Source organism: Euprymna scolopes, chromosome 26 (assembly GCF_053919585.1).
Source record: "Euprymna scolopes isolate OS-2025 chromosome 26, ASM5391958v1, whole genome shotgun sequence".
Classification (NCBI taxonomy): Eukaryota; Metazoa; Mollusca; class Cephalopoda; order Sepiida; family Sepiolidae; genus Euprymna; species Euprymna scolopes.
In genome coordinates, this window is record NC_136507.1 from 67973559 (window position 1) to 67982071 (window position 8513).

Below are 8513 nucleotides of genomic sequence, written 5' to 3' on the forward strand. Positions count from 1 at the left end.
ATATAATAATTTTCTTTTGTCTGTTTGTCTGTCTGTTTCACTTTTTCTCGGAAACTACTGGACCGATCTGGCTAACATTTTCATAGCCCCGTGTTACGGGGGTCATTCAATATATAAGAGGAATGTTTTGGTATTAAGATTTCCAATATACCTAGAAGTTTATCTTTTTTTTTCAGCATATTCTCCTAACAATATCACACACTTTTCCTATCTACGTACAAGCTTTAGTGTTCTCTCAGTGTATGTCTCAGTCCGTCATTCACAACTTCTTCGTCACTTTTCAAACTTCGTGCCTCTCGTGAACGCTTTCAAGGAACCAAAGAGATGAAAGTTCGAAGTGGCAAGGTCTGATCTATAAAGAGGACGAGGGATCAGTTTCCAATCCAGCTCGTTGATGGTCTGTGTCGTTTTGGATGCTCTGGATGGCCTTTCGTTGTCATGATTCAAGATGACTCCTGACTGATGACTCCTGCGTGTGTTCTTTATGTCTTCCTTGACCTGCCTCAGAAGTTCACAGTAGTTGGCCATCCTTAAACTGCTTCCTTTCTCAATGAATAAAATGATGATTAGGTCTTGCACTCCCCCGCCCCCAAACCTTACTTCTCTTGGCATCGCAAGCCTGTCTTCATCTTCAACAATAATCTGTCCTCCTTTAAACAATTTAGTAAATTTGTAGACATGTTTTCAGCTGAAACATGTGACACCATACACAGTTGACATTCGCCTATGAATTTCAACTGATTTGCATCCTCCAGCAACCAAAACCTTGATAAGTGACTGATGTTCAATCTTGGAACATCCTTCTTGCTCGGATATTTTTTCTTAATCCGCAAAATTCTCAAAGGTTTTCTTTAATCTGAAAAAGAAATTAAAACAAATAAATAAAACTTAAACATTAATCTGTATTAGAAATCCTTATACAAAAAATCACCTTATTTATTGAATGACACTTGTATGATAAAGTGAACGAAACAAATTCAACCACAATTAGGCATAAAACACTCATTATAATCAACGGGCTATAACTTTTTCTTCTTTTTAACGGGCAAATAGTCTGGCACCTCAGAATTTGACAAAGTATGGATTAAATTTAATATTGAAATGAAAATAGATTTAATTACCGAATTTTAACTGCCTATAATAGAAAAATGATGAAGTTTCACCGGATATCATGCTGCCTTGGCAGTCTGAGAGCAGGCTAAATCTGCTTCTCGAATAGGGACAATTGAGAGTCGCTCGTAGAACTAAATAATCTTACAATGGTCTCGATGTGTCGTTAATAAATCATAACCGTTGAGAAAGTCCTGCGTGGCAAAGCTTATCGTTTAATTTGTTGCCACGGCGTCGGTTGGAATAAAATTCTGTTGAGAAAGCCGATGCGTATTTTGATCACTTGCGCTGTTATAGGTCGAGAGTTTACCGCCGATTCCGTTGTTGACGACGACACAAAAACTGTCGATACAAATCGCATCTCCCATTAACGATTTGACGCCTGAAAATAGAAAACCCCGTCACGTCGTCAGGCCATCAGGTCATTTGCGAGTCCCTCTGTCGAGGTCAACTTGTTCGAGGATCGGTGGGATCCAATGATATCTAGGGCTGATCAAACAAGTTCACCGGGAGCACTGTACAAACGGACACAAGAAGACCAGTCATGATAATATTTAACAATACGAAACAAATTTACCAGGATACTGTGGAGAATTATGATGTACACTTCGAATCTTTGCTTCCAGTGTGTGTGACATAAGTTTAGGCAACGTTCGAATAACTCTCAATGTTAGTGCTGTGAACTGCAAGTCTTGAATCACTAGTCGCCAGTGTTGTGGCCTTACAAGTCGGTAATAATCAAAACAAACAGAATGGTATTATTATGAAACAGTGTATGAACAAAAATATGTTCACAAATACACGTCATGATCCTGACACCATAACTGCTAGGAATCGTTATCAATATGTTTAGATGAAGCTGTATTTATTGTATCTGGGCGTTCATAAAATAGATAGATCAGCTTACCCAATAATAATTGACAAGGAACAAAGTGAAGTATCTGTTCTAATATTACACGTCACTTTTTCTGTCCTCGGTCAGTGGAGGAGGAGCCCTTCTAGACTGAGACAATTTTTATTTTTGTTCCTAGCCAGAGTGACACTTTTTAGGGAGCTGGATTTCCTTTGCATTAAAAAGCCGACCTAGTGTCTAATTTTGCCCTCGTGGGGAGGCAAGTAAATCGGAATAATACATATGGTTTTAGAGGTATTAGGAACAGTTCCAAATAATTCAGTCGTTGGCTGAGAGTGAGAGGGAGAGTGAAGGGTGGTCAACTTGTTTTCCTTCCATTCAAGTACAGTAGTTGAACGGACGAAGTGAATCTCATTATAAGATTACTTTCAGATATGTTGAAATGAAGTGGCATTGACATCGAACACAACTAGAAATATAAATGAAGAATATTAAAAAGAACCCTAGGAAGTTCCTAATGATGGAGGTCTTAACAGAGCTGAAAGGAAGAAACAGACTAAATACCAAGGTCTCATGTACGATATGAAAAGAAACTGGAATCTTAGGGAGATATCAATCATACCAGTTATCATAGGTGCTACAGGACATATGAAGAAGAACCTGAAGTCCTACTTTACTAATATTCCTGGTGAACCAAGTGCAAAAGAGATCCAGACAATTGCACTTAAGGGAACAGCGAGGATACTAAAAAGAGCTCTCGGTTGGTTTCAATAAAAAGCAAAGAAATTTTGGCAGCTGGTTTGGTTGCCCAATACTCACCATTAGAATCTTCAAAGGAAGAAAATTAAAAAAAATCGCGTGTATAAGAAAAAAATAATATAACATGACACCCTTACGAACAAAACGCGATGGCGCAAACATTTCTGCGTATCATGAATTGTGTCTATGAATATTTTAAGAGGATTGCGATACTGATGACCATCCAAATCACGACCAGACGGGCACAAAAGGTACTGAAATCTCAAGGAGGATAATTTTAATTTAAATTCCTACAAAAAACCGATAGCGATGCTTGATTGAGAAACGGCTGGTGAGGTACAATTATGATTTGAAAGAAGTATAGAAGCTCCTAACCAACGATAACTGTTAGGTGGATAGATTTCAAACAGCAAGCAGCAATTCTCCCCCTTTGTCATAAACATCGCTCAATGAATATGAGGACAAATGGACAAAATAACGCAAGCGAGAGTAACGAGACTTCCAGATCAAGCTGAAGAGCTTTTTCTTCCAGACATCACCTGGTCTTTTCAAAATGTCGCCTGTTTTGTACTGAAAACCATCATTTAAACTACGACTGGAAGGGCACGGTGAGTAATGAAATCTGTGTGTTTAGATTCTATGATTTTATGAGAACTCGTCTGTAAATGTGATTATGCGGAAACGCTGTCGTTCAGATTCCATAGAAAACCGCCAGTTTTTACAAGCGAGACAAACATGTTGGATGATAAGTTTTCGTGAATCGGAACTAGTGAGTGAACGATTCCAAGATTTTTCCCGATTCCGATACAATTACCGATTTCGATTTTTTATGAATCTCTAAATATTTTACTATACAATTGTTATTTTCCCCGATTAACGTAAAACACGGGTTAAATGTGCAAATACTTTCGCAAACATACAAGGATAAAACTTTGTGGGGATGATTTATAGATTTTAGTTTTACTGATAGTTTAAAATCAATAAATATTTATTATTTTATCATTATTAATAGCATCGGAAGATATTACTTTTAATAAAATCAAATAAAAGGGATAATTAAAAGAATCGTTTTTGGCATCAGAAAATCTGCTCTTTCCTCTCGATTCCGATACCCCTAAAAGTTTCGATTTTTCCGATTTCCGATTACGATAAATCGTCCTAATACTAGTTGGAACTAATAAGGATGATACAATTAAATTATCTAAAGTATTACATTTGTTAAGTGTGTGTGCAGTCAGCACCAACCCTATTCAGGGTTTAACCGGCTTCCTCCGAAGGAGGAAGTTTCATGGGAGTATGAAATTCACAAGCGGTCTCCAGTCGCATGTATATTCCCGTTAGGGGAGATGACGACGTTAGGTTTTTGCAACTTTTTGCAGGGAGGTGTCGACGTCCTCCTACATACAGCACCTGGACTTCCCAAATTGGTCACCCATTTTAGTAATGACCAGGCTCAACGTTGCTTAACTTCGGTGATCTGACGGGAACCGGTGTGTCAACGTGATTATGCTGTATATTTCATTTGTTAACGACTATTATAGATGCCATATCATAGAGTTTTAATATAACTTGTTAGTATTAAATATCCCCGTAATCAAAAAAAAAAAAAAAAAAGAAAGAAAGAAAGACATAACTAAGTGCAAAACAGGCAATACTAATCTAATGATATCAGAAAACAGGAGTGTAAGCCTTGGACGTAATTTGCCGACACGGGAATTTCACCCTTGGGATTAGAATAGAAGTCCCGCCCAATTTGTTTCGCTGGTGAAAGACCAATAAAGACGTGCTTATCCAGTTGATAAGCTTAAAAAAAAGATAGTAATGCTTTCCAGATGTACTTCAAAGCGAAAAATAAACTTGCAAAACAAGTGACCAACATCAGATGTAAGGAAGGGCAGTGCGTGCTAATTGCCCAAAATGGATACCTTTGCGATGTATGGAATCAACTAAACAATGGTAACCTCTAGTAGATCGATTTAGGTACATGCGGGCCTGTTTGACTGAAATCCGGCACCATAGAAAAAACATATCAGTGCCTAAAATTAAACGCAGATTCCACGAAGAAAGCTTTTTTTCCTAGAACTGCCCGCAAGAGGAACACTCCTCCATTAGCCTGCTTCCAATCCGATAACAATATGGTAGCCTCCAAGTCCAATGTAAACAAGTTCTTATTGAACTGTCCCCTTAATTAATCCAAATTCTATCCAATCAACACCATAAAGATGACTAAACTACCACCTTACATTCATTAACCCTTATCATCTTCGGGCCTTGATAAGTGATGACTCCCTTGTAAAAAAAAAACATGTGTGTGAGTGCGTTCTCTATGGACTCTGAAACGCTTGAGCCGATTTTTATGAAAGTTCACACAAATCTACTTTGGGCATCTGGTAGTGTTTTTGAATGGGTTTTATATAAGAAGGTCTTCGATAAGTATCAATGATCGATAATCGAAAAAATTCCTAGGAAAGAAGGGAAGGCAATTTTTACCAAATTTAACACATTATAAAGCCTAACATCACAAGCGCATTTAAGTTTTATTGCCACACAAGCAGAAAGGCCCGGCATATAAAATCATTACAATACTCTCGAGATCGTAAATCCCCAGACTCGTTTCACAAAGGAAACTCTGATGGTTTGTCCACGCTCTCCATCATGCTGCAAGTCACAGAGTTAAAAAGAAATAGAGCCGGTCCAATATTTTAAATGTAAAAATGCAAAAATATAAAATAAAATTGCAGCACTCCTCACCAACGCAACAATTGAAACCAACTCCTCTGAATCCAATCCGTTAATGACAACACCAACTCTCAATGTCTATGCCCTCTCCCTCTCTCTCCCTCCCTCTCTCTCTCTCTCTCTCTCTCTCTCTCTCTCTCTCTCTCTCTCGGTTGTCAAAACTCGACTCACTGTCCTCCCAATTCGCCCTCCTTAAAGCCACTATTCCTCTCATATGGAAATTAATGTCACATGTATATAAAAAAATCTATTTTCTTCCTAGAGCATGTCACATGAAAAGCCAACCAAATGCGTTCCCGCTTGTGTGAAGATTATCCTTTATAAAAGAACTAGCGGGGGTACCCGGCGTTGCCCGGGTGTTTTGAGGTGTGTGTGGTGTTAAATAAAAAAGAACCCGGGGGGTAGGATCGAACCCGAAGCCCTGAGGCGAAGTTTGAAAATAAAATCGCCCAGCGATGTTTGAATTTATTTAAGTAAGAACCAAATTGACAGGTGCGCGCACGGAAGTTGTCGAGCGTTGCGACGACGACGACGACGACGACGACGACGACGACGGAAGCTATTCAGCAAATGAGGTCAATGACCAGGTTTGTTTGTTATAAGCGAAGTAAAAAAAGAAAACGTTAAAACTTAAGCGGGGGGGGTAATCAAAACATCGAAATAAAAACACAAAGAAAACTAACGTAAGGCAAACGAACGATGAAAACAGAAAACGAACCCGTGAAAAATTGCTTAAATAAGCCTGTTTCGATATTAAAATTTTAAAAGTCGTTGGGTACCCGGGTGTTTTTGGGTTTGTGGTAGGGGGTGGATAAGCGAAGTAAAAAAAAAAAACAGAAAAACGAACGTTACGTGAAAAATGGCTTAAATAACACTGGTTCAATATTTAAATTTAAAAAATCGAAAAAAAAAGGACATCTCACACCACGATTCGAACCCAAAACGTTTAGATAAGGAACAAACGTGCTAATCACCTGAGCTAACGCGACGTACATGAAATTTAGTCAGATTTTAAACTATTTAAAGTAAATCAGGTCATGACGTCATCTGACGCATGCGTAGAACCGGTCGTCACGAGAGAACCGTTTTTGTTGACCCCCCTTTCGAAAATTGTCGATTTCGGGGTGAAAAAATGAACGTTTTTGGCAAATTTTTCGATATTTTTCGAGCGAAGGATGAAGCTTCAATATGATACCAAGGTTGTGAATTTTTGTTGTGTCTGTCGAAAGTTTTTAGCAGACACACAAACATACACACATACACACATACATACATACATACATTTTCGCTTTTATATATATAGATGATACTAATAGTGTAATTCAGATACAGCAATATTCGTTTTACATGCAATGATGTATTCTCATATTTATTGCTTCTGGGCAACGTCTGTAGTGTGGCGATGTTTCTATATCGGGACATATAACAGACTAGCCTAGGTTCCCGGCGTTGGCCGGGGGTTTGAAGGTGCGTGTTGAGGAAAATAAATAAATAGTGGTAGTAGGCAGGCAGGCTCGAACCTGTACCGCGAAGGAAGAAAAAAATGGGGGAAAAACGTGGCATCTTTGTTGTTGCGCCTATCGCTAAACCGGAAGTAACGAATGTTTAAATTAAGGCTATACAATAGAAAAGAAGGGATAACTTTCGACATTATGGGCGAAAAAGCGACCCATCCCTGTAGAAAAGTGTCCAGGTAAGGGTGAAGAAATTAATGTTTTTATCCAATTTTTCCATATTTGTCGTCCGAAGAGTTTAGCTTAAAAACGATATTCCGTCGCTTCTGTCGAAACTTTTAGGTTGACACACAAACATACATACATACATTTAAACAGACAGGTGAGATTTATATAATAGACAAGCGTTGCCTGGGTGTTTGTTGGTGTGTGTGTTGGGAGGGGTAGATAAAAAAAGCTGCCTCAAAAGCAAATATTAAAAAACGAACAAAAACAGCGAAAAGAGGGAGATAGGCTCGAACCAGATGGGGGGGTACCGGTGTTGCCCGGGTGTTTATAGGTTTGTGTGTTGAGGGGTGGAAGATCAAAAAAGAAAAAAGGTTTAAAAAACGAAAAAGATTTTAAAAATCGAACCCGATGGGGGGGGGGGGTACCCAGAGGTGCGTGTGTAAATCAAAAAGAAAGCTTGAATTTAAAAAAAAAAACAAAAAAAATTGGAAGAGAGAGGTAGGGTCGAACGCGAATCCTTGCGGTTAACTGTCTAACGACATACCGCGAGGCCAGAAAGTCAGGGATTTTTGTTCTGTCGAAAATGAGGATTTAAAAACGAACGTCGTTTTTCTAGGTCATCGCAGCAGTAATAGCGGCAGAAAAAATGAATTCATAGCTCGAATTTTGTCGTCGTAGTATAAAAGTGGGCGAAATAAATATTTTTACGACCATGTTTCATAAGTGCAAGATATCATCTGTGTAGCATACAAAAAGTTATAAGAATGAGCGAGCAAGCCGAGAAGCAGCGGAAAAAAGCCTTTGGCGGACATATAGAACAATGCGCACACACACAAACACACACACATTTCGGCTTTTATATATATAGATGATGAGATATTTATATAACTGTACACGACAACGACTGTGATGACAATTCTTGGGGACTTCATTTTATTAATAGTAGAAAGGGATATAGATCTCAAAGATATCTCAATTGACAGTTCTTTTAACACAGGGCAGATTTATTATTTATGAGGAATGTACCGTTAACACTTTTGAGAAGAACAGACAGTTAACACTTTGGAAGAGTATTTCATACAAATGCCCTTTTACAAAGAAGAATCACAAAAACACATTACCTTTTAGGTTGAATGATGACAAGCGAAAGACTTACAAATAACATGATGATATTTATTCTTCCAACTGGTTATGATCATCAGGGATTCGAATGCCTTGTCGTTTTACATTCTCTTGACTCCCCTTTCTAATTCACTTCCAAAAGGGTTCAACTAACTCAACTCTCCTCTCTCCCGAGTCTTCTAGCTGTGACTCCCAGCTGTGTCTCTCAGCTCTCTGATTGATTTCGAACCCTCTCAGCTAAATATATT

The 8513-nt window shown here is 38.4% G+C and overlaps 1 pseudogene; it reads right to left on the bottom strand.

The window, feature by feature from the left end:
* Positions 1 to 4120: 4120 nt before the first annotated feature.
* On the bottom strand, positions 4121 to 4239 carry LOC145248428 (5S ribosomal RNA; annotated as a pseudogene).
* Between the last annotated feature and the right edge of the window lie 4274 nt (positions 4240 to 8513).